We start from the raw sequence: 26,747 nt of genomic DNA on the forward strand, positions 1-26,747 counted from the left end.
AGCTACTAAAACAGACTAATGGGCCTTTATAAACACTTAGGAAGCCTGTACAGGTGTTTATTGTTTATTATTCTAATTTACTGCGATAATGACTTATGGGTTTTAATTGGCTGTAAGCCATAATCATCAACATTACCAGAAATAAACCTGTGACATAGATCACTCTGCGTGTAATGGCTCTATAGAATATAGGAGAGTCACTTTTTGCATTGAAGAACTGAAATAAATTAACTTTTTGATGATATTCTAAAGGCTCTGCTGCTTGTACCTAGTACTTCTAGCTCAGCCGATCACCCGCTGTCCTGCACATCCAGCTTTACAGGTCCTCACTGTTTCACTTGTTGTCAGGCAACGCCACCTCTGCAGCATCAACACCTTCTGTCCGTGCTGCCAGCCTTGACCTGCAGCTTGGAGAATCCACCTCACCAGGTAAGCATGTAACAGAGGACAAGGAGTTTGACACCCATTTATGGAAAATATATAATTGATTTGGCCCAAAGTCCCGTGTGTGAATGGTGCATAAGTGAGCAAGTACAACCCTAGCTAGTGGTGGTTGTACATGGCCACTACCGCTTCAGTCATACATCAATTGGTGGGGGACCCCCGGCAACCATACAGTTCCCATTCATCCTGTGGCTAGGTAATACATGTTGCTTATAAAACTGTCCCTTTAACAGAGGGGTGTTCCGATCTTATACATTATGTTGAACCTGGGACCCCCATGTGTGCCACTGCTTTCCCCATGTGTTAGCTGTAGAGTCAGAAGGCACACAAATATTACAATCAATAAGCAATATCCTGTGCCACACCGCCTATCAAATGACATGGGCATCATATTGACATGTAAGATTAGTTACACAAAGCAGGAAAATGTAAAATAATACCAGCAGAATTATAAATACAGCTCTGGATGACACTAGTGTATAAGTAATGCAATTACAAAGGGTTAAAAGTTACCAATAAATGTGTTCTCTAAGAGTAGAAAACTTCTTTATTATAACTGTTAAATGAAAAGTTTTGGCAGCATTGTCACTCTTTCTACCTACTGTGCGGCATCTTATGTACGGTCCATTCATCAGGTATACATTATTTATACAATGTATGAGGACTCTGCACAGAGGATGCGATCATCTGCATCATTCCCTGCCCGAGTGTTGCTCATATTCTCACATCCCTAAGTCAGGAGAACTGAGGAGTAGGTTCATGGAAATCGTGAATCTACTGAATCTACTAACCACTGAGCTAAAGGCCTTCGAGAGCTCGTGTCCAGTATTCAGATGTGAATTCAGCCCAGAGCAGAATGCTGCAGTTTATATAAAGAATTATCTACATACAGTTGTCGCTATGTAAATATCTTGCATTGGTTAGTGATGATTGTACTGCAGAGCCGGGTGCTCAGTTCTGCTGGAACCTTGGAATAACGGTCAGAAAACTTGTCAGTGTGCATAACCAATAGAGTACATGCAATGTGTATCTACAGTTGTGCTCAAAAGTTTACATACCCTGGCAGAATTTGGGTGAAGCCATTTATTGTTGAAGTACTGTGTTTTCTCTTTTGAAATCATAATGACAACCCAAAACATCCAAATGACCCTGATCCAAAGTTTACATACCCTGGTGATTTTGGCCTGATAACACGCACAGAAGTTGACACAAATGTGTTTGAAAGGCTACTAAAGGTAACATCCTCACCTGTGCCCTGTTTGCTTGCAATAAGTGTGTGCACATAAAAGCTGAGTGAGTTTCTGGGATCCAGACAGACTCTTGCATCTTTCATCCAGCCACTGATGTTTCAGGATTGTGAGTCATGGGGAAAACAAAAGAATTGTCAACGGATATACGGGAAAAGGTAGTTGAACTGTATAAAACAGGAAAGGGATACAAAAAGAAATCCAAGGAATTGAAAATGAAAGTCAGCAGTGTTCACACTGTAATTAACAAATGGAAAATCAGGGGCTCTGATAAATACAAAACCACGGTCAGATAGACCAACAAAAATGTCATCCATAACTGCCAGGAAAATTGTTTGGGTTGCAAAGAAAAACCCACAAATAACATCAGCTGAAATACTGGACTCTCTAACAACTAGCGGTGTGGCTGTTTCAAGATGCACAATAAGGAGGCATTTGAAGAAAAATGGGCTGCATGGTCGAGTCGCCAGAAGAAAGCCATTACTACGCAAATGCCACAAAGTATCTCGCCTACAATAGCAGAACAGCACAGAGACAAGCCTCAAAACTTCAGGAACAAGGTAATTTGGAGTGATGAGACCAAAATTGAACTTGTTGGCCACAACCACAAATGTTACATTTGCAGAGAAGTCAACAAGGCCTATGATGAAAGGAACACCATTCCTACTGTAAAGCACAGAGGTGGATCGCAGATGTTTTGGGGATGTGTGAGCTACAAAGGCACAGGAAACTTGGTCAAAGGTGAAGGAAAGATGAATGCAGCACGTTATCAACAAATATTGGAGAAAAAATTTGCAAACAGCCCAGAAGCTGCACATGGGTCGCACTTGGACGTTCCAACATGACAACGATGCAAAGCACAAGGCCAAGTCGACCTGTCATTGGCTAGCGCAGTACAAAGTGAAGGTTCTGGAGTGGCCATTTCAGTCTCCTGACCTCAATATCATTGAGCCATCTGGGGAGATCTCAAGCGCGCAGTTCATATTAGACAGCTCAGGAATCTACAGGAACTGGAGGCATTTTGCCAAGAAAAATGGGCAGCTTTACCATCTGAGAAAATAAAGAACCTCATCCACAACTACCACAAAAGACTTCATACTGTCATTGATGTTAGAGGGGGCAGTACACGGTATTAAGATATGGGGTATGTGAACTTTTCATCAGGGTCATTTGGATGTTTTGGGTTGTCATTATGATTTAAAAAGAGAAAACACAGTAGTTTGACAATAAATGGCTTCACCCAACCAATGTCAGACTGAGGTGCCAAGGGCCCACCAGTACCATTGACTTTGGGGACCCACTTTTCACCTGCAAACAAATATTACATGACCCTGGTTCCAAATATACCTATACCTCTATATAATAATAAACTGGGTCGTTTAATGAATGAGATGCTGTTTTTTTCTGTACAGAGTGAATTATGACTAGTACTGCCCATACAGTAAGGTTGGGGGTCCAGATTTGCACAATGGCCCACCGGGGGATTGCCCTTTTAACCTATGGGCCAGTCAAAGCCTGCACCCAACCACTAACCATGGGACAAGAAAAAGTTTTGGTGTTATCATTCATGTTCTCTGCAAAAAGACCAAGAAAGCAAAAATGTTGCTGGTGTATGTAAACTTTTGAACACAACAATACACAGTGACTGCACCAGCAGAACAGTGAGTGCAGCTCTGGAGTATAATACAGGATGTAACTCAGGATCAGTAATGTATGTTCACAATGAGTGCACCAGGAGAATAGTGAGTGCAGCTCTGGAGTATAATACAGGATATAAATCAGGATCCGTACAGGTTAAATAATGTAATGTATGTACACAGTGACTGCACCAGCAGAATAGTGATTGCAGCTCTGGAGTATAATACAGGAGGTAATTCAGGATCAGGAATGTCATGTATGTACACAGTGACTGCACCAGCAGAATAGTGAGTGCAGCTCTGGAGTATAATACAGGATGTAACTCAGGATCAGTAATGTATGTACACAGTGACTGCACCAGCAGAATAGTGAGTGCAGCTTTGGGGTATTATACAAGATGTAACTCAGGATCAGTAATGTATGTACACAGTGACTGCACCAGCAGAATAGTGAGCGCAGCTCTAGGGTATAATACAGGATGTAACTCAGGATCAGTAATGTAATGTATGTACACAGTGACTGCACCAGCAGAATAGTGAGTGCAGCTCTGGGGTATAATACAGGAGGTAACTCAGGATCAGTAATGTAATATACAGTCATGGCCAAAAGTTTAGAGAATGGCACAAATATTATATTTTCACATGATCTGCTGGCCTCTGGTTTTTATGTGTGTTTGTCAGATGTTTTTATCACATACAGAAATATAATTGCAATCATATTATGAGTAACAGAAGGTTATATTGACAGTTAGAATGAGTTAATGCAGCAAGTCAATATTTGCAGTGTTGACCCTTCTTCTTCAGGACCTCTGCAATTCTCCCTGGCATGCTCTCAATCAACTTCTGCATCAAATCCTGACTGATAGCAGTCCATTCTTGCAAAATCAATGCTTTTATTTTGTCTGAATTTGAAGGTTTTTGTTTGTCCACCCGTCTCTTGATTGACCACAAGTTCTCAATGGGATTAAGATCTGGGGAGTTTCCAGGCCATGGTCCCAAAATCTCTATGTTTTGTTCCCTGAGCCATTTAGTTATCACCTTTGCTTTATGGCAAGGTGCTCCATCATGTTGAAAAAGGCATTGTTGATCGCCAAACTGCTCTTGGACGGTTGGGAGAAGTTGCTCTTGGAGGACATTCTGGTACCATTCTTTATTCATGGCTGTGTTTTTAGGCAAGACTGAGAGAGAGCCCATTCCCTTGGCTGAGAAGCAACCCCACACATGAATGGTTTCAGGATGCTTGACAGTTGGCATGAGACAAGACTGGGTGGTAGCGCTCACCTGGTCTTCTCCGAATAAGCCGTTTTCCAGATGTCCCAAACAATCGAAAAGGGGATTCATCAGAGAAAATGACTTTACCCCAGTCCTCAGCAGTCCACTCCCTGTACCTCTTGCAGAATATCAGTCTGTCCATGATGTTTTTTCTGGAGAGAAGTGGCTTCTTTGCTGCCCTCCTTGAGACCAGGCCTTGCTCCAAGAGTCTCCGCCTCACAGTGCGTGCAGATGCACTCACACCTGCCTGCTGCCATTCCTGAGCAAGCTCTGCACTGCTGGTAGCCCGATCCCACAGCTGAAACACTTTTAAGAGACGGTCCTGGCGCTTGCTGGTCTTTCTTGGGCGCCCTGGAGCCTTTTTGGCAACAAGGGAACCTCTCTCCTTGAAGTTCTTGATGATGCGATAGATTGTTGACTGAGGTGCAATCTTTCTAGCTGCGATACTCTTCCCTGTTAGGCCATTTTTGTGCAGTGCAATGATGACTGCACGTGTTTCTTTAGAGATAACCATGGTTAACAGAAGAGAAACAATGATGCCAAGCACCAGCCTCCTTTTAAAGTGTCCAGTGGTGTCATTCTTACTTAATCATGACAGATTGATCTCCAGCCCTGTCCTCATCAACACCCACACCTGTGTTAATGGAGCAATCACTGAAACGATGTTAGCTGGTCCTTTTAAGGCAGGGCTGCAATGATGTTGAAATGTGTTTTGGGGGATAAAGTTCATTTTCTAGGCAAATATTGACTTTGCAAGTAATTGCTGTTAAGCTGATCACTCTTTATAACATTCTGGAGTATATGCAAATTGCCATTAGAAAAAATGAAGCAGTAGACTTTGTAAAAATTAATATTTGTGTCATTCTCTAAACTTTTGGCCATGACTGTATGTACACAGTGACTGCACCAGCAGAATAGTGAGTGCAGCTCTGGAGTATAATACAGGATGTAACTCAGGATCAGTAATGTAATGTATGTACACAGTGACTGCACCAGCAGAATAGTGAGTGCAGCTCTGGAGTATAATACAGGATGTAACTCAGGATCAGTAATGTAATGTATGTACACAGTGACTGCACCAGCAGAATAGTGAGTGCAGATCTGGAGTATAATACAGGAGGTAACTCAGGATCAGTAATGTATGTACACAGTGACTGCACCAGCAGAATAGTGAGTGCAGCTCTGGGGTATAATACAGGAGGTAACTCAGGATCAGTAATGTAATGTATGTACACAGTGACTGCACCAGCAGAATAGTGAGTGCAGCTCTGGGGTATAATACAGGATGTAACTCAGGATCAGTAATATATGCACACAGTGACTGCACCAGCAGAATAGTGAGTGCAGATCTGGAGTATAATACAGGAGGTAACTCAGGATCAGTAATGTAATGTATGTACACAGTGACTGCACCAGCAGAATAGTGATTGCAGCTCTGGAGTATAATACAGTAGGTAACTCAGGATCAGTAATGTAATGTATATACACAGTGACTGCACCAGCAGAATAGTGAGTGCAGATCTGGAGTATAATACAGGATGTAACTCAGGATCAGTAATGTAATGTATGTACACAGTGACTGCACCAGGAGAATAGTGAGTGCAGCTCTGGGGTATAATACAGGATGTAACTCAGGATCAGTAATGTAATGTATGTACACAGTGACTGCACCAGCAGAATAGTGAGTGCAGATCTGGAGTATAATATAGGATGTAACTCAGGATCAGTAATGTAATGTATGTACACAGTGACTGCACCAGCAGAATAGTGAGTGCAGCTCTGGGGTATAATACAGGATGTAACTCAGGATTACTAATGTAATGTATGTACACAGTGACTGCACCAGCAGAATAGTGAGTGCAGCTCTGGGGTATAATACAGGATGTAACTCAGGATCAGTAATGTAATGTATGTACACAGTGACTGCACCAGCAGAATAGTGAGTGCAGATCTGGAGTATAATACAGGATGTAACTCAGGATCAGTAATGTAATGTATGTACACAGTGACTGCACCAGCAGAATAGTGAGTGCAGATCTGGGGTATAATACAGGATGTATCTCAGGATCAGTAATGTAATGTATGTACACAGTGACTGCACCAGCAGAATAGTGAGTGCAGCTCTTGAGTATAATACAGGAGGTAACTCAGGATCAGTAATGTAATGTATGTACACAGTGACTGCACCAGCAGAATAGTGAGTGCAGCTTTGGGGTATAATACAGGATGTAACTCAGGATCAGTAATGTAATGTATGTACACAGTGACTGCACCAGCAGAATAGTGAGTGCAGATCTGGAGTATAATACAGGATGTAACTCAGGATCAGTAATGTAATGTATGTACACAGTGACTGCACCAGCAGAATAGTGAGTGCAGCTCTTGAGTATAATACAGGAGGTAACTCAGGATCAGTAATGTAATGTATGTATAAGGTGACTGCACCAGCAGAATAGTGAGTGCAGCTCTGGGGTATAATACAGGATGTAACTCAGGATCAGTAATGTATGTTCACAGTGACTGCACAAGCAGAATAGTGAGTGCAGATCTGGAGTATAATACAGGATGTAACTCGGGATCAGTAATGTAATGTATGTACACAGTGACTGCACCAGCAGAATAGTGAGTGCAGCTCTTGGGTATAATACAGGATGTAACTCAGGATCAGTAATGTATGCACACAGTGACTGCACCAGCAGAATAGTGAGTGCAGCTCTGGAGTATAATACAGGAGGTAACTCAGGATCAGTAATGTAATGTATGTACACAGTGACTGCACCAGCAGAACAGTGAGTGCAGCTCTGGAGTATAATACAGGATGTAACTCAGGATCAGTAATGTATGTACACAGTGACTGCACCAGCAGAATAGTGAGTGCAGCTCTGGAGTATAATACAGGAGGTAACTCAGGATCAGTAATGTATGTACACAGTGACTGCACCAGCAGTGGGTTTGCACCGTGATACACATGACATTGTCATTCTCCTCCTTCGGTGACGGCAGCCTTCGGGTTAATTCTGCCTCTCGATCTATTGGATATGTTGATTTCTGCCGGCTTGGCTCCAGCGCTGCTGAGATACGCACATTAAACAAACTTCAGGAAGATGCTTTCTCCTTCCAGTCGTCAAGTTGCTTGTTAAAATCAAACAGATTTAGAGCATCTTGTGAGGGCCCATGAAAAGCTGCTCACATCTCTGCGCCTTCCTTTCAGCCGAGTAATTTGTGCAGTCATTGTGAAATGGGCTGAAGGAGCTGAGGATGAATCTGTTAATCTACTGGAAGCCGAAAATGACAGGACATATGTGCGAGTGCGTTATTAATGCAAGGCGGCTTCTCGGCGGCTGCGAGTCAGCATTCTATCAACAGCGCCGAGATATTTAAACCAGAAGCCATTACCATTCCGTGTCTATTGCTCTCCATTGTATAGATATAAATGATGTCCTGCTGTCCCCTCGCAAGAATGGTAATTAAATCCTCTGAAAAATAAGTAGCTCAATATCTGCGAGGTTACGGCGAGGTTAGTCTGGCACGCGGGAATTAAAAAAAATAATCTACGGATGGTTACATATATATTGCTCCAAAAATTATATTTTTCACCTAGTAACAAGATCTGATGTTGCTGTAAGTTTTCGATTCTATCCTACACGTTTGTGGAGTGACAGGTGTGTGTGGGGGTAGTTTGGGGGCAACTCGGCTAAACTCTGCTGCCCTTGGACAAGATTTGACTATTAAAGAGAATATTTTGCTTCTCCATCTGAGAGCAGCATGTTGTAGAGGCAGAGAAGCCAATTCCAGAGATGCATCACTTACTGGGCTGCTTGCTGTAGGTTTGATTAAAATCCCTGCTGCAGGACTAGCAGTTCTATGAATGCTGAGCTCCGTATAAGCCCGCCCACACCACTGATTGAATGCACATAGACAGACATCTTCCAATCTGCCAATCAGTGGTAGGGGCGTGGTTGGACTACAAAGCAGATTTACTAGTCCTTTAGTGATATTCTCCTGCTGATAAAACACTGATGCTGTCTAAACTACAGCAAGCAGCCCAATAAGTGACACATCGCTGGAATCTGGGTCTCTGCCTCTACATTATGCTGCTCTCAGATTAGGTGGTGAAAGCATGGTAACGGATTCCCTTTCTAAAGGGTTATTCCCATCATAAGATAAGAAATTACTTGGTGATTGCTGGGACATTGGGCTCCCAATGGTGGGGTTCTGCAGAGTCAAATCTTCACTGAAGTGCATGCTCAACACCCCGCTTCATTCACTCATAGCCGAACACATTCAATGCAGGGCTCTGAAGAGTTGGGGTACCAGACATTGGATACCCAACAATCAGTAAGTTATACCCTAACCAATTCTTCCCGTTATCCCTATCGGACATGGTGCAATAAAATCCCTCATCACAACCCAAAATTTATGAAGATCACAAACCAAACCTCGGATTAACAAGATTCCAAAATAAGTAGTCAGGAAATTAAATATAGACCCCAGAATGCACCCTAAGACCCTGAGAAAATAATACAACCCCAAGCTAAGCCCATGTAACAGGCGAGACCCCCTAAGTAACTAGACTCCCGATCAGATGCTACAAAGACTTATTTAATAAGTGCGGGCCCCATAAGGAATAGACTTCAGACATCGACCCCCTAAATACAGACCCCAGAATAAATACCGTAAATACAGATTGGGAGCAGACCCCCAAAGTGAATACAATCTGTAGAATACAGACCCCAGGATACAAAGGAAATCTACCAGAGCCCCCGAAATAAATCTACACCAGATCTCCAAATAAATATGGACCTGAATAAACACCCCAGAATAAAGACAAACCCTAAACTAAATACAGACCCCCAAATAAAGGAACAGAAGGAGGACAAAAAAGACATTGACTCCCAATAAATAAATATGTTTGTTTTTTTTTCATTAAATGGAGGATATACTTTTTTATTACAATGACTGCCAGCCAGGTATTATTACTTTTTGGGAAGAAGTACGAGAAGTAAAGCGATGAGGAGCACGAGCCTCTGATATTGGAAGAAAACACACCCCACGGGGAGAGAACAAGAAAAGTTTAGATTTTTGAGCAAAGATGTGGTTCGATAAAACTAAACTGAAAATGAGCAGAGACAGTAGAAATTCTGCTTGTTCTGCAGCCGCAGTCTGTCCTCAGCAGAAAGGCAGCGAGCACAGAGCGATGCAGCACGAAATAATGCCGATGTGGCCGCGGAATCACAGCCCCGTCCCTGTATATACTGTACTGGCTCGGCAATAAGAAACACAGATTTTCTTTCTTTATTTGTTTAGAAAGTAAAATCTTCCACCATATCTTTATATTTTCCAAACAATAACAGCTGATAGTTTCATAGAGACCTGGGATCCCAGCACTGACATCCCACCCAAACTTGCTAATTTACACTTATTGTTGGAATAGCTTATTTTTTGCACATAGGGGCAAAACTATTCTTTAATGATATAAACAGTAAAAAGATTAAAACTGATGGTGTCGGCCCTTTAAAGAACAATGAGGGTGAAATCAGAGAGAGCGATGTGGGAAAAGCAAATGTTTTAAATACTTTTTTCTCAACAGTGTTCACACAGGAAAAGGATTTGCCAGGGGAAATGCAGAGTGATAATGTAAACCCCCCATTAAGTATTACCTGCCTAACCCAGGAAGAAGTGCAGAACCGCCTCAGTAAGATTAAAACGGACAAATCACCAGGCCCTGATGGCATTCACCCTCGGGTATTAAGGGAGTTAAGTAATTTGATAGACAGGCCTCTTTTCCTTATATTTAAAGGGGTTGTCCGGGCTTTTCACATAATCTCAGTACATATCTGGGCTGCAGAATTATGACAATAAGTAATTTACTTTCTGTCACTAGTTTGGACGGTTTTCTAGATATTCTGAACAGAAAACAGAACGGCCAAGGGGGGGGGTGTTATGGCATTGAAATGAGAACTAGTCGTAATCTCCTACTCTACTCCAAACATGCCCTCTATAGCAACAACCCCACCCTCTATAACTACAGGCTCTCCCCGTCCACATGAAGAAGCCTCATCACACAGTAACAAATCCTCCCCCTCTGAGGAGGGAAAACCGTCCTGTATTCTGGGAGAGGCTGCTCCCATCAGTATTTGTGTCATTAGAGACACAGTGCTCACACATACACTGCACCAAATCTGCTGCTGTGTGAAGACATCAGTGACACAGAGCTGTCTCATTCACACAGCACAGGCTTTGTCACACAACAGATTACATCAGTGACTGCCATCCCCTGTGCAGATTAGAAGCTGCAGACCCCCATCACTGGCCATCTCACAGTCTGTTCTCACTGCTGCCAGCAGCCTGGGACAGTGAGGGAAGGAATTAGTGATAATGAGTTATGTATTGCAATCATGGAGTGTCCCAGAATACAGGACTATGTTCCCTCCTCACTACTTTCACTTTCCATAGATCACTGTTCAGTGTGTGTCTGGGGGAGGAGCAGCTCTCTGCTCTCTGCACTGAGGCTGCCGGAGGGGAAGAATTCCTTACTGTGTGATGAGGCTGCTTCATGTGGACGGGGAGGGCCTGTAGTTATGGAGGGTGGGGTTGTTGCTATAGAGGGCATGTTTGGAGTAGAGTAGGAGGTTACGACTAGTTCTCATTTCAATGCCATAACACCCCCCCCCCCTTGGCCGTTCTGTTTTCTGTTCAGAATATCTAGAAAACCGTCCAAACTAGTGACAGAAAGTAAATTACTTATTGTCATAATTCTGTAGCCCAGATATGTACTGAGATTATGTGAAAAGCCCAGACAACCAGTTTAAAGACTCTATAGAAACTGGGTCTGTTCCTTTTGATTGGCGGCAAGCAAATGTGGTACCAATATTCAAAAAGGGGTGTAAAAGGGAACCTGGAAACTACAGGCCGGTAAGCTTAACATCTGTTGTGGGTAAAATTTTTGAAGGATTTCTAAGGGATACCATTATGGAATATCTCAATGTTAATAAATGTTTAACTTCATATCAACATGGATTTATGAAGGATCGCTCCTGTCAAACTAACCTGATCAGCTTCTATGAGGATGTAAGCTCTCAAATGGACCAAGGAGAATCATTGGATGTCATTTATCTCGACTTCTCTAAAGCATGTGACACTGTCCCACATAAAAGATTGGTCAGTAAGATGAGAAAGCTTGGGCTAGGGGAAAATGTGTGTAGATGGGTAGGGAGCTGGCTTAGTTATAGAAAACAAAGAGTGGTTATTAATGGGGCATCCTCAGATTGGGCCAGGGTTACTAGTGGGGGACCACAGGGGTCTGTATTGGGCCCCCTACTATTTAATATATTTATTAATGATCTAGTGGATGGCTTACACAGTAAAATATCAATATTTGCAGATGATACAAAACTATGTAAGGTCGTTAACACAAAGGAGGACAGTTTGCAACTACAGACAGATTTGAGTAAATTGGAGAATTGGGCTGAAAAATGGCAAATGAGGTTTAACACAGATAAGTGTAAGGTTATGCACATGGGAAGGAGAAACAGATGCTACAATTACTAAATGGGAAACTGCTGGGGAAATCAGACATGGAAAAAGACTTAGGCATCTTAGTCAATAAGAAGCTAAATTGGAGTGCCCAGTGTCAGGCAGCTGCCACCAAAGCAAATAGGGTCATGGGATGCATTAGAAGAGGTCTGGGGACATGAGATGAAAACATAATTCTCCCTCTGTACAAATCACTCGTCAGACCACACTTGGAGGATAGTGTGCAATTTTGGACGCCGGTGCTCAAGAAAGACATTACTGAACTTGAAAGGGTTCAAAGGCGGGCTCCTAAAATGATAAATGGAGTTGGTTCATTACAATACCAGAAAGGTTATCAAAATTAGGTCTATTTACTCTAGAAAAGAGAAGACTTAGGGGAGACCTAATATATATGTACAAGTACATCAGAGGGCAATACAGAGATCTCTCCAATGAACTGTTTGTACCAAGGACTGTAACAAGAACAAGGGGGCATTCTCTTCGTTTGGAGGAAAGACAATTTCTGTACCGTCATAGAAGAGGGTTCTTCACGGTAAGAGCAGTGAGGCTCTGGAATTCTCTTCCTGAGGAAGTGGTGATGGCCAACTCACTGAATGAATGTAAGAAAGGAATGGATGCTTTTCTTGTGAGTAACAGTATAGAAGGTTACGAATAATAGAATATTATAGGTAGATGGTTGACCCAGCTTAGGGGAAGGAATTTTTTCCCTATGGAGAAAATTGGCTTCTACTCTGTGGGTTTTTTGCCTTCCCCAGGATCAACAATGCAGAACAGCTGCACTAAAAATAGGCTGTGTCATGGTTAGGACATGGTTAATGTCCTGTTCTGACAGGGTTAAACATTGCCGGCCTCTCTTTGGATCTGGGAGGGGTATTTATGCTCACTCCATACTGGCATTCTCTGTCAGTTATACTGCTATTCTGGTGTGTCTGACCCCTGTTGTGCGTGTACTCTGCATTGTTTGTTTGCTTCCCGTGTATGACCCGGCTTGTTCCTTCACTCTGTACTCCGTCTCTCGTTTTTGGTACCATTGTCTTTTCTGGTTCTGACCTCCTGGCTTGGCTATCGTTACTCTGTTACAGTTTACCCCTATTGTACCGTCTAATACCTGTTCTGGTTTTCTGATCTATTGCTACGTCCTGACTATTCTTTCTGTCTAAGCCCTTTGGTACTGTCCTGCTATCTCGTGCTTTGACCCGGCTTGATCTGGTGTCTGTCTCTGTCTATGCTCCTTGGTAACATTGTCCTGTATTTACCCTTCTAGGAGTTTCCCTGCAGCTCCTAGCTCTGTGGAGCTTAGGCCACGCCCCCAGCAGTCACGTGATTCAGGTCCTGGAGCATGCATTGTCACCACTGCTGCTCGCTCCGCAGGTATCTTTGTGCACAGTCTTTGTACTCAGGACACGCGCCGTGGCTCAGTGAGCAAGTGCAGTGCTGTGTTCCTGACATTAGAACTGACCGTTTCAGTTTTTTTTTCCTCTGAAGGAAAAAAAAAAGTGTGTGTTATCCTCATGGATCCCATACAAGCCTTGGCTGATCAGGTCAAGCACCTGACCCAAATGTTCCATAAAAACAATGTGGAACAGCGCACGATGGCCCATACCCAGCAACAGTTGGTTACTGTGCAGGGGGCTGTCGATGCAGGGGCTTCTAGTTCTGGGGGTAGGGATGTGTCATTAGCGTCCCCCGAATCTCCAGTCAAATTGCCCGATCCCTTCTCAGGGGATAAAAAGGAGTTCAGGTCTTTCAGAGAAGGATGCAAGCTTTTTTTTTCTCTAAGGCCCCGCTCATCCGGGGATGAGTTCCAGAGGGTGGGGGGTCATTATTTCCCTACTTCGGGGGGCTCCGCAAGCATGGGCTTTCTCTCTGTCTTCCTCTGCTCCTGAACGTATGTCAGTGAACTTGTTCTTTGAGGCTCTGGGGCACATTTATGACGAGCCTGATAGAGTACGTCTGGCAGAGGATATGGTGATGAGTGTGACACAGGGGAGGCACTCTGCTGAATGGTTCTGCTCAGAGTTTAGACGTTGGACCGCCGAAGTATCCTGGAATGACGCCGCCCTGAGGGGGTTGTTTCGCAGGGGCATTTGTGACCATCTGCAGGACGCTCTGACATTACATCCGCCTCCTGATACCCTGGAGGACGCCATGATGCAGGCGGTCCGTATGGACTGGAGACTCCGTGCTAGAGGAATGATGCAACAAGAGTCTCCCTTGTACCCCAAATTGTGTGACACTTCACCCGTATCCGAGCCCATGAACGTTGGGTCAGTCTCAGTTAAGGAGAAAGAGAGAAGGCACCTCAGAGACAACCTACTATGTTTTTACTGTGGAGCCTCTGGACATTGGAAAAGGAATTGTCCCTCCTGCCCTTCCTCAGAGAAACCTTCAGAGAAACGACTGAGTCTGGGCAACAATCGAGGAGGTTGTCCAGACTCCCAGGTACATTTTTTCTCACGTATAAAAATGGTCCTCCAGGTTGAATTGGAAATTGCTGGTGGTCCTGTTATGACCGCCTTTGTTGACTGTGGTTCCTCCTTTAATCTGATAGATGCCCAAGTTGTGACTCTTGATAAGATAGGGACAGTCAGGTTAAAAGACCCTGTTAAAATTGTGGCTGTGGATTCATCCCCTCTTACCCGGGATGGAATTTGTTTTATGTCTGAAGTTTTTTCTATGAAAGTGGGTTCTACTCATGTGAAAAATTTAAGTTGTTTCGTTATGAATAATCTGCCTGCAGGACTGGTATTGGGAATGCCCTGGTTGCAACGCCACAATCCTCTTATTGATTGGGTGAAGGGGGAGATGATAATGGTCTGTGTTGGAACCCGGTTCCTTTTGTCAATCCGATAAAATCTGTATCTGTGTCATCTGTTGGTCTGGAGGGTATTCCGGAGTACCTGAGAGACCTTAAAAATGTGTTTTCCGAAAGCGAGGCCGAGGTGCTCCCACCACATAGACCATATGATTGTGCTATCGATTTAGTACCTGGAGCCAAATTAACCAAGGCTCGTTTGTTTAATTTGTCCGGGCCTGAGCGCCAAGCTATGAAAGAGTACATTAAAGAAAGCCTTCACAAGGGGCATATTCGGCCCTCGGTCTCACCCGTGGCAGCGGGGTTTTTCTTTGTAAAGAAAAAAGATGGTGGGTTGCGACCGCGCCTCGACTTTCGAGAACTGAACAAAATTACTGTTAAGAACACGTACCCTCTCCCGTTGATTCCTGATCTATGCAACCAACTCACGGGGGCCAAATTGTTTTCTAAGCTCGATCTACGAGGGGCTTATAACCTTATAAGGATCCGGGAGGGGGACGAATGGAAAACAGCGTTCCTGACAACTGAGGGGCTGTTTGAAAACCTGGTTATGCCCTTCGGCCTCACTAATGCTCCTGCGGTTTTTCAGAACTTTATTAATGTTGTTTTTTCTGACTTGATTGGACGTTATGTAGTCATTTACCTGGATGACATCTTGATCTACTCTGAGGACAGTCAGTCACACTTGCATCATCTGCGTACGGTGCTTATGAGACTCCGGGAGAACCATTTGTATGCTAAGCTGGAGAAGTGCTCATTTTTTATGCAAGAACTGTCTTTTCTGGGTGTAATTGTATCCGGGGAGGGATTCCGCATGGATCCAGGGAAGGTTCAGGCCATTACAGATTGGGTGCAGCCTCATGACCTGAAGGGGTTGCAGCGATTTCTAGGCTTCGCTAATTATTATAGGAAGTTCATTAAAGGGTTCTCGCAGGTGGTAAAACCCTTGACGGACCTCACTCTTAAAGGGGCAGATGTAAAAATTTGGTCTGTGGCCGCAAAAAATTCCTTCCTGGCATTAAAGAAGTGTTTTACTACAGCCCCTGTGTTGGTACAACCCGATTCGTCAAGACCTTTTATCGTCGAGGTCGACGCTTCGGAGGTGGGGGTGGGGGCAGTATTGTCACAGGGCCCCTCTACCCTGACTAACCTCAAACCCTGTGCCTTTTTCTCTAAGAAGTTCTCGTCGGCCGAGAGAAACTATGATGTCGGTAACAGGGAACTGTTAGCAGTTAAATTGGCCTTTGAAGAATGGAGGCATTTTTTGGAGGGGGCCGCTCATTCCATTACGGTCGTCACTGATCATAAAAACCTGGCCTATATCGAGTCTGCTAAGAGATTGACCCCCAGACAGGCTCGGTGGGCACTTTTTTTTTCTCGATTTCAATTTACCATCACGTTCCGACCAGGGTCTAAAAATGTAAAGGCAGATGCCTTATCCCGAAGTTTTGATTCTGTGTCCCCTCCAGAACCTCCTTCCTCCATTCTTCAACCGGGAGTGGTTGTAGCCGAAATCTCCTCTGAGTTACAGAGAGAGATTCTGGAAGCACAAGCTCCCAGGAATAAACCCCCAGGTAAATTGTTTGCACCCGAACAATTCCGTCCCACACTCCTTCAAGAATTTCATGACTCTATGTTAAGTGCTCACCCTGGTATTGCAGCTACCCGGGGGGCAGTAGTTAGGGGTTTTTGGTGGCCCTCTATGGGTACTGATATAAAAAGGTTTGTGAATACTTGTGGGGTGTGCGCGCGCTCTAAAAGCTCACAGGTCCGGCCGGCCGGGGAATTGGTGCCTTTGCCAATTCCGGATAAACCATGGACACACCTGTCCATGGACTTTATCACTAACCTTCAACCTTCAAAGGGCAACTAAGTGGTATGGGTAGTGGTTGATAGATTTTCTAAGCAAGCCCACTTTGTGCCATTACCTGTGTTACCATCTGCTGAAACCTTGGCTCGTTTGTTTATACAGCACATTGTTCGACTGCATGGAGTGCCTGTGAACGTGGTGTCGGACAGGGGTGTGCAATTTGTGGCCAGGTTTTGGAGAGCGTTTTGTATGAAGTTAAGGGTCACGTTGTCATTCTCCTCTGCCTATCACCCGGAATCTAACGGACAAACGGAACGCACCAACCAGTCATTGGAGCAGATTCTGAGATGCCTGGCCTCCTCCAGACAGGAAGACTGGTGTGAGGTATTGCCCATGGCAGAATTTGCATTCAACTCTTGGGTTAATCAGTCTACCGGAAAGCCTCCCTTTCTGGTCAATTATGGGTTTGTTCCGCAGTTTGGGGAATTTTCCCGTATGGATTCGGATTGCCCTGGTGCCGAGGGGATGGTACAACAATTAAAAACCCTCTGGAAGGAGGTACAGGGGAACATCTTCAAAACCCAGAAGAAGTTCAAACATTTTGCAGACAGGAGGAGGGGGGTGGTTCCTGCGTTGACAGTGGGGGAAAAAGTCTGGTTGTCCACTCGTAACATCAAACTTAAAATACCCTCTATGAAGTTGGGCCCCAAATTTATTGGCCCATACAAGATTGTAGAGGTCATCAACCCGGTGGCATACAGATTACAGTTGCCCACCTCCTTCAAAATCTCTAACGTCTTCCACAGGTCCCTATTAAAACCTGTGGGGACAGTTAGAGAAGATCCCTCATCCGTGGCTCCACCAGTGTTGGTAGAGGGTCAACTGGAGTACGAGGTAGGGCGCATCATTGATTCGCGGTTGGTGCGCCGGAGACTTCAGTACCTTATCCATTGGAAGGGATATTCCGTTGAGGATCGATCGTGGGTTCCGGCCAGTTCGGTGCACGCTGATCGACTGGTGCTGGCTTTTCATGCCAGGTACCCTGAGAAACCTGGGGGTCCGGTGGCCCCCCATTAAGAGGGGGGTACTGTCATGGTTAGGACATGGTTAATGTCCTGTTCTGACAGGGTTAACATTGCCGGCCTCTCTTTGGATCTGGGAGGGGTATTTATGCTCACTCCATACTGGCATTCTCTGTCAGTTATACTGCTATTCTGGTGTGTCTGACCCCTGTTGTGCGTGTACTCTGCATTGTTTGTTTGCTTCCCATGTATGACCCGGCTTGTTCCTTCACTCTGTACTCCGTCTCTCGTTTTTGGTACCATTGTCTTTTCTGGTTCTGACCTCCTGGCTTGGCTATCGTTACTCCGTTACAGTTTACCCCTATTGTACCGTCTAATACCTGTTCTGGTTTTCTGATCTATTGCTACGTCCTGACTATTCTTTCTGTCTAAGCCCTTTGGTACTGTCCTGCTATCTCGTGCTTTGACCCGGCTTGATCTGGTGTCTGTCTCTGTCTATGCTCCTTGGTAACATTGTCCTGTAGTTACCCTTCTAGGAGTTTCCCTGCAGCTCCTAGCTCTGTGGAGCTTAGGCCATGCCCCCAGCAGTCACGTGATTCAGGTCCTGGAGCATGCATTGTCACCACTGCTGCTCGCTCCGCAGGTATCTTTGTGCACAGTCTTTGTACTCAGGACACGCGCCCTGGCTCAGTGAGCAAGTGCAGTGCGGTGTTCCTGACAGGCTGAACTAGATGGACATAAGGTCTTCCTTCAGCCTTCAAAACTATGTTACTATGCTATGTTACTATGTTAGTATTATAGTAGTTATATTCTTGTACATAGGAGCAGTATTATAGTAGTTATATTCTTGTACATAGAGGCAGTATTATAATAGTTATATTCTTGTACATAGGAGCAGTATTATAGTAGTTATATTCTTGTACATAGGAGCAGTATTATAGTAGTTATATTCTTGTACATAGGGGCAGTATTATAGTAGTTATCTTCTTGTACATAGGGGCAGCATTATAGCAGTTATATTCTTGTACATAGGGGCAGTATTATAGTAGTTATATTCTTGTACATAGGGGCAGTATTATAGTAGTTATATTCCTGTACATAGGAGCAGTATTATAGTAGTTATATTCTTGTACATAGGGGGTGTCAAAGGGGTCCTTCTCCGATACCACACAATCAACAGAGCGAGGGAAGGGTGAACAATCCCAAGACCTTTATTACAGGCAAAATTAGAAGGTCCATAAACAATCCACCACACTGAGGATACAATAGCCCAGAACAAGAATTTAGTCCAGTAACAGGATAAAATGTCCAGGGAGACGAGATTCCAAAACTCTAGCACCAGAGGATAAAAATGGGTCCTTCTCTCTGAAGTGCAGTCTTTACACGATCCTCTCCACACAGGAACTGACTTGACCAGCTCCTGTTCTCCCCACCCCCTTCCTTGTGTCCAGGGGTAGTCAAACAGGTTGGGGCGGTTTCCAGGCCTCCCAGAGGAGAACAATGGAGCCTTGGGGATTAATGCACTACAGGGGGTCATCAAGAGACAGACACAGTCAGGCTGTAAACCCACAGGGCATCAAGAAAACACTATGAAAACAAGTGAAATAGAAATATACACAAAATGACATCCACATAGCATATCATACCATCACAACCTCTCCCCCCCATAATAAGTGAGCATGCCATGAGGTCTACACAAACCTCTGGCCTGCTCACTTTAGTCCACATTGCTCAGTTATTTATAGTTCGTTGTACAGTGGCAGGGGTAGGTCGGCCTGGGGAGCCTATGGTTCTTCTTGTCGAGACAGACCATTGGCGTTCTGGTGTTTGCTTCCCTGCTTGTATTGGATGGAGAAGCTGTAGGGTTGTAAGGACAAGCTCCACTGCAGCAATCTTCCATTGTCCCCTGATACGCGGTTCAGCCATGTGAGGGGATTGTGGTCTGTAACAATTGTAAAGTCTCTGCCATACAAGTATGGCTGCAATTTTTTTAGCGCCCATACGATGGCAAGGCACTCCATTTCAATTGTCGGCATAGGCAACTTCCCGACCCAGTAGTTTCCGACTGGCAAAAGCAACAGGATGTTCTTCTCCGGCGGCATTCACTTGGCTAAGTACTGCCCCAATCCCAAAGGTGGATGCATCTGTCTGCACGAGGAACCTGCATTTATAATCCGGGGCAGCCAAGACAGGAGCTGTGACGAGGGCTGTCTTTAACGCTAAAAAGGCATCCTCGCATGCAGGCGTCCACGTCACATTCCTAGGCATGTTCTTGCGGGTCAGGTCGGTTAGGGGCTTGGCCAAGGTGCTGAAGTTAGAAACAAATTTGCGATAGTATCCAGCAGTTCCTAAAAATGCAAGTACCTGCTTTTTAGTCTGGGGTCTACACCAGTTGCTAATGGCTTCTACCTTGGCAGGCTCAGGCCTTATGGTCCCACCCCCTACTCTATGCCCGAGGTACTGCACCTCAGCCATCCCTAGTTAGCACTTATCAGGGCCAATGGTCAGTCCTGCAGTAAGGATACAGTCTAGCACTATGCCCAAGTGTTCAAGAAGTTCCTCCCAGGTTGTGCTAAAAATGGCAATGTCGTCTAAGTAAGCACAGGCAAAGTCCTGACATTGTTGTAACAGTCGATCTACCAGTCTCTGGAAAGTAGCGGGGGCAGTTTTCATCCCAAAGGGCATTCCCAGGAACTCATAAAGCCCAAATGGAGTAATGAAGGCCGAGCGCTCCCGAGCGTCCTCCATTAGGGGTATCTGCCAGTACCCCTTGCTCAAGTCTGACGTGGTCACAAATTGGGCACTGGCCAGACGATCCAATAGATCATCAATCCTGGGCATGGGATAAGCATCACTCTTGGTTGCATCATTTAATCGTCTGTAATCAAAGCAGAATCGTGTTGTACCATCCTTCTTGGGGACCAGGTCGACAGGAGAGGCCAAAGAACTGTGAGATGGCTGAATAACTCCCAGTCGTTTCATCTCCTCCAGTTCGTTCTTTATCATGCCTTGAACAGCCTCTGGAAGCCGGTAGGCAGCCTGCTGTATGGGGCGTTGTCCGGGGGTTTCCACATGGTGGCTGGTGAGAGTAGTCTTCCCCGGCTTTGAGGAGAAAGCAGCAGCCCTCGGCCTTAGTACAGCGACAATATCGTCCTTTTGTATATCCGATAAATGGGTGCCCAGGGGCACTTGTTCCAGTGATCCTCCCGCTTGGGCAACCTGGGGAAGATCGGGGAGATACTCGTCGTCGGCGGTATCGCTAGGGGGGGTGGCAGACAACTAGAACAGGCAGAGATCGGTCGTGGTAGTCTTTCAGCATGTTATTGTGGACGGTTTTCTGTCGTCGACCGCTAGAATCCAGGGCAATAACATAGTGTCATTAATTTTCTTGACAACCTGATAAGGGCCTTCCCACACTGCTTGAAGCTTGTTGGCAGGGGAAGCAGTAATCATGAGCACTTGCTGCCCTTCCATAAATTCCCGGTTCCTCGCATTACGGTCATACCAGGTTTTTTGTCTGGACTGGGCCATTTGCTGATGTTCTTTAGCGAAGGTAGCTAGCTGGGCGAGACGGTCTCTGAGCTCTAGAACATAGGGAACGATGGGCATTCCGGTATCTGAGATGTCTCCCTCCAAATGTTCTCTCAGAAGAGTGAGAGGCCCACGGACCTTCTGGCTAAACAGTAGTTCGAAGGGAGAGAACCCTGTGGAGTCTTGGGGAACCTCCCGATAGGCGAAGAGGAGATGTGGCAGGTACTTATCCCAGTCTTTTTCAACGTCAACAAAAGCCCTCAGCAAATTTTTTAGGGTTCCATTAAAGCGTTCACATAGTCCGTTGGTCTGCGGGTGGTATGGGGTGGTGCGAATGGCTCGAACACCACAGGTATGCCATAGGGACTGGACCAGATCTGACATGAACTGAGTGCCTTGATCCGATAATATTTCACTAGGAAACTCTACCCGGGTAAAGATGGTAACAAGGGCCTCGGCTACCTTTACTGCTGTATTACTGGACAGGGCCACAGCTTCAGGATACCTAGTGGCATAGTCCATCATGGTCAGGATATATTTTTTCCCCGACCGGCTAGGGTGTGCCAGAGGACCTATGATGCCGACAGCTACACGTTGAAATGGTTCCTCAATTATGGGCAGGGATTGCAGGGGTACCTTATGTCGAGCTCCTGGATGCCGCATTCGCTGGCACACATCGCAGGTGCGGCAATAATGGGCTACCGACTGCGAGACGCACGGCCAGTAAAAACTTTGGGTGAGTCTCTTTTCAGTCCTTTTTCTCCCTTGATGCCCAGCCAAGGGGATGTCATGGGCCAGTTGGAGTAACTGTGCCCTGTACTTCTGAGGGACAATGAGTTGCCTGGTCGTTGCGTCAGGGTTGCCCTGGTCACTGCCCTTTGTTACACGATAATAAAGTCCGTTTTCTCGAGTGAAGCCATCCCCATTATCTCCCACGTGCCCAGTTTCAGCCTTTCGCCTAAGGGCTGCTAAGCTAGTGTCTCCCTCAATTTCTCTCCTAAACTCCTCTCTGTCCCAAGACTCTGCCAATGTAGTAGCAGCGAACGTATTGCTTACCACCTCTGATGCGGTTCGTGGTGGTTGCTCCCCGGTGAAGTCCGGATGATCTAGTGCTTGAAGGGCCTGTAGTCGGGTGTCTGCTTCCACAAATTGGCACTGTAACTCCCCAATGTCGTTACCAAGGAGGATATCTGCAGGAAGTCCTCCCATAACTCCAATCCAACACAGTTTTTCTCCACAACCATAAACCAAACGCACAGAAGCTCGCTGTATATATTTGCGGGCACCCCCGCCAGGACAATGGGAATTCCCGGACCCTGGTAAATTGCCTTGGGTCGAACCAAACTGGGGTCAGCGATAGTCATGAATGCCCCCGTGTCTCTAAATCCTGACACTTTGCATCCATCAATTAAGACATCCTGCAGGTGGCGTTGCCGTTGCTCTGAGTAGCTAAAGGACAGAGGACGGAGTCCGTACACTCCAGGAGGAGTATCTATGGTGCCGTGGTCTGTGGTCCACTCTGGTGGGGGTGGTGGTAGCTCTTCCTCAGGCGTGGTTGAGTGCACAAGATGCACTGGACGAGGTGGGGCTGCGTAGGGCTCCCTCCGAATCCTGGAGGGACAGCCAGACTGCAAATGTCCAGGTTGCCCACACCCATAACACCTCCTCTCTGTGATACCCCCAGGTCGTGGTCGGAACTGTTGGGGTCTAGGATTGTGAGGGGTGATTGTCATCGGCTTGCGACTAGGTGGAAAGGCAGATATAATTGGAGGGGGACGGGGCACGGGAGCAGGCCATGGTTCATTGTTCAGAAGTCTCCTCCATTGCGGCCGGATAGTAAGGGCTTCATCGTCCAGGGCTGCAGCTCTATCCATGGTACACGGCATGCGCTCCCGGACCCATTCCCGTACCTCTGCGGGGAACTTGGCAAGAAATTGTTCTATAAGGAACACCTGAATAACATCTTCCGCAGTAAAGGCGTTTTCTGGTTCCAGCCATCTCCGACATGCCTGGGACATCTTATGTGCATACATCCTAAACGATCCCCCCGTGGTGCAAGGGAGGTCTCGGAACTTGGCCCTATATGAGTCTGGGGTGATAGCATGGTAATCCAGGATAGTCCGCTTTACAATGTTATAATCCCGATTCCGAGGTGCGTCAATGGTTCAGTAAGCCTCCGCCATGCTTCCGTTCAGAAGCCCCACTAACAAACACATCCAGCTAGAGTGGGGCACCTCCATCACATCCCACTGCTGCCACCAGTTGTCACGGGGTCCTTCTCCGATACCACACAATCAACAGAGCGAGGGAAGGGTGAACAATCCCAAGACTTTTATTACAGCCAAAATTAGAAGGTCCATAAACAATCCACTACACTGAGGATACAATAGTCCAGAACAAGAATGTAGTCCAGTAACAGGATAAAATGTCCAGGAAGACGAGATTCCAAAACTCTAGCACCAGAGGATAAAAATGGGTCCTTCTCTCTGAAGTGCAGTCTTTACATGATCCTCTCCAAACAGGAACTGACTTGACCAGCTCCTGTTCTCCCCACCCCCTTCCTTGTGTCCAGGGGTAGTGAAACAGGTGGGGCGGTTTCCAGGCCTCCCAGAGGAGAACAAAGGAGCCTTGGGGATTAATGCAAAACAGGGGGTCATCAAGAGACCGACACAATCAGGCTGTAGACCCACAGGGCATCAAGAAAAACACTATGAAAACAAGTGAATTAGAAATATACACACCAGTAGATCGATTAAGGCCTCTTTAGTCAGTCCCTGGTAGTTCAGGCCCAGGTCTCTGGCTCTCTCCTGTAAACTGGATACAGTCCAATTTCTGTACTCACTGTGTGGGTGGTTCTCCATTGGGTTACGCTCTGTTGATCCCACTGCTGCCACCAGTTGTCACGGGGTCCTTCTCCGATACCACACAATCAACAGAGTGAGGGAAGGGTGAACAATCCCAAGACCTTTATTACAGCCAAAATTAGAAGGTCCATAAACAATCCACCACACTGAGGATACAATAGTCCAGAACAAGAATGTAGTCCAGTAACAGGATAAAATGTCCAGGAAGACGAGATTCCAAAACTCTAGCACCAGAGGATAAAAATGGGACCTTCTCTCTGAAATGCAGTCAGTGCAGTCTTTACACGATCCTCTCCAAACAGGAACTGACTTGACCATCTCCTGTTCTCCCCACCCCCTTCCTTGTGTCCAGGGGTAGTGAAACAGGATGGGGCGGTTCCCAGGCCTCCCAGAGGAGAACAAAGGAGCCTTGGGGATTAATGCACTACAGGGGGTCATCAAGAGACAGACACAATCAGGCTGTAGACCCACAGGGCATCAAGAAAAACACTATGAAAACAAGTGAAATAGAGATATACACAAAATGACATCCACATAGCAGATCATACCATCACACGTCCAAAGCCGCTTGCAGGTATGGGTCCAGCATACGATGGTTGTATCTCAGATGCAGTGCCACCTTGGCTAGGGACGGCTTCTGCACCCGCTGGGCTCTGGGCGTTGTCCAGCTGCACCAGAGCCGCAATCAATTGGTCTCTGGTTTTGTTAGTGGCGTCAATGCCTCGGTACATGCATACTCCGGCACGAGTTTCCTTTTTCTCCTGTGTGTACCAGCATTCTCCTTTTGCCGCCATGGTTGCCAAATACAAGATAGAAAAGAAAAACGAAGAAACATGAGGGAATGCTCGCACGTACACACAAATGTCTCAGGACTAGTAACCACTGAGTCTGTTCTCCAAAACCTATGATGCAGGATTCCCCCAGGAACTGTGCAGGTCTTTAGTGAGAGGAATGATTGCTCAAACCAAATCACTAATGCTCTATGATCATCCCACTGCTCTGCCACCAATATGTGATGAACGAAAGCACCCTGTGCCACCAATACGTCACGACCCCACCGCTGCCACCAATATGTGACGACGAAAGCACACCCTGATATGTGACGAAAGCACACCCTATGCCACCAATACGTGACGATCCCACCACTAACACGGGTATGTCAGCGGACGGAGGGATGCGACGCACTGCCAGCACACGGCTATCACAGGCACAGTGGGGGCTTATCTTAGTTATCCTGCCACTGGTACCATGTGACAAAAATACAGCAAGCTATTCTCGCTCTAACAATTTACCGCAGGGGGGTTATTTTGGATGCCCCACCACTGCTAACAACCTTCCAAGAACAGCGGGGATTTATGGATATCTCACCTTCTCAGTTCCACTTTGGAACTCGCAGCTCTCCGGCGCCCCGCTTACCCTCAGGTCAGTCAGGGAACTGCACCTAGGATAATTAGTCGCCGGATGGGCTGCTTGCTGTGCACGGGCAATTAGACTACTGCAGTAAGGGAATTATCAATGCGTTGGCTGCGGTCAACCATTCAGCATGTAAGACCCTTCCGTACTGCCAACTAGCCCAACCAACTGCACACACCACGCTGCCACCAGCCACGATTCACTTAATCAAAGAGTTAATTAAGAGGGTCCATGGCAAACCCCCAAATTAGTAGCGATTATCTAAAAAAGGCGCATAGTTCGTTTCTTAGAGCATGGCGGCAGACTGATAATTTTATCATTTATTCCCAAAATGCGGGCAGTGATTACACAGATAAAAGTTGTAACAAAGTTGAGACATTAAATATGTACATTGCAAATATCAAAATAAATGGATGAAAAGGCAGAAATTACACTTACAGTTGCTTATGGTTCTTTAGGCAATCCCATGTGGCTCGGGGGAGGGGCAGCCAACCACACATACTGCACGTCTTGCTAGCCTGGCATCTCCAGCTTCAACTGAATTTTGGGAGGGAACACCTTATCCCTTTGGGTTTGTGACTTCACGAAAGGGACAGTCTCGTGAGGTTTAACCCCCCTACTCTCTAAGTTGCAATTTATCTAAAAACTTATAATAACCAAATCTTAACGAGGGACGCTCGTATAAACTCACCGAGGGACTCATTGGTGTAGCTTATCGAACCCAATAAGACAACATCAAACATGCCGTATTTAAGACACTCCATTTGGCAGCAATCCATATCTCAGTTTCTGGAGGAGTTAGAGCCGTGAAACTTAGAGGTTAGAAAGCTGATTTCGTGCCCTTTGCAGAAATATAATTATTATATCTCTGGCACGAGCGAAGTGCATGCTAGAGCTTCCTTTAATATTTCCTATACCTTTATTCAAGCCACATGTTTCAGAACGAAAGACATCCTTTCACTTAGCTGTGCAGGGAGAGGGGGAGGAAAGAGAGGAAGAGAAGAATTCTACACTTAAGTTTCAGGTTTCACAGCTGCAGGCAGATAGCTGCGTGTGGGGGAAGGGAAGATTCTAGAATGCATACCTTACAGACATTTTACATTACAGGGGGCAGTATTATAGTAGTTATATTCTTGTACATAGGGGTAGTATTATA

General features: G+C 45.7%; 1 protein-coding gene across 3 annotated transcripts in view; it reads left to right on the top strand.

The window, feature by feature from the left end:
* LOC141058780 (neural-cadherin-like) overlaps nt 1-26,747 on the top strand; it is a 131,730-nt gene that overhangs the window by 6,817 nt on the left and 98,166 nt on the right. The window lies entirely within an intron of this gene.

Source organism: Dendrobates tinctorius, unplaced genomic scaffold, assembly GCF_039654945.1.
Source record: "Dendrobates tinctorius isolate UK_male_01 unplaced genomic scaffold, ASM3965494v1 ptg000214l, whole genome shotgun sequence".
Classification (NCBI taxonomy): domain Eukaryota; kingdom Metazoa; phylum Chordata; class Amphibia; order Anura; family Dendrobatidae; genus Dendrobates; species Dendrobates tinctorius.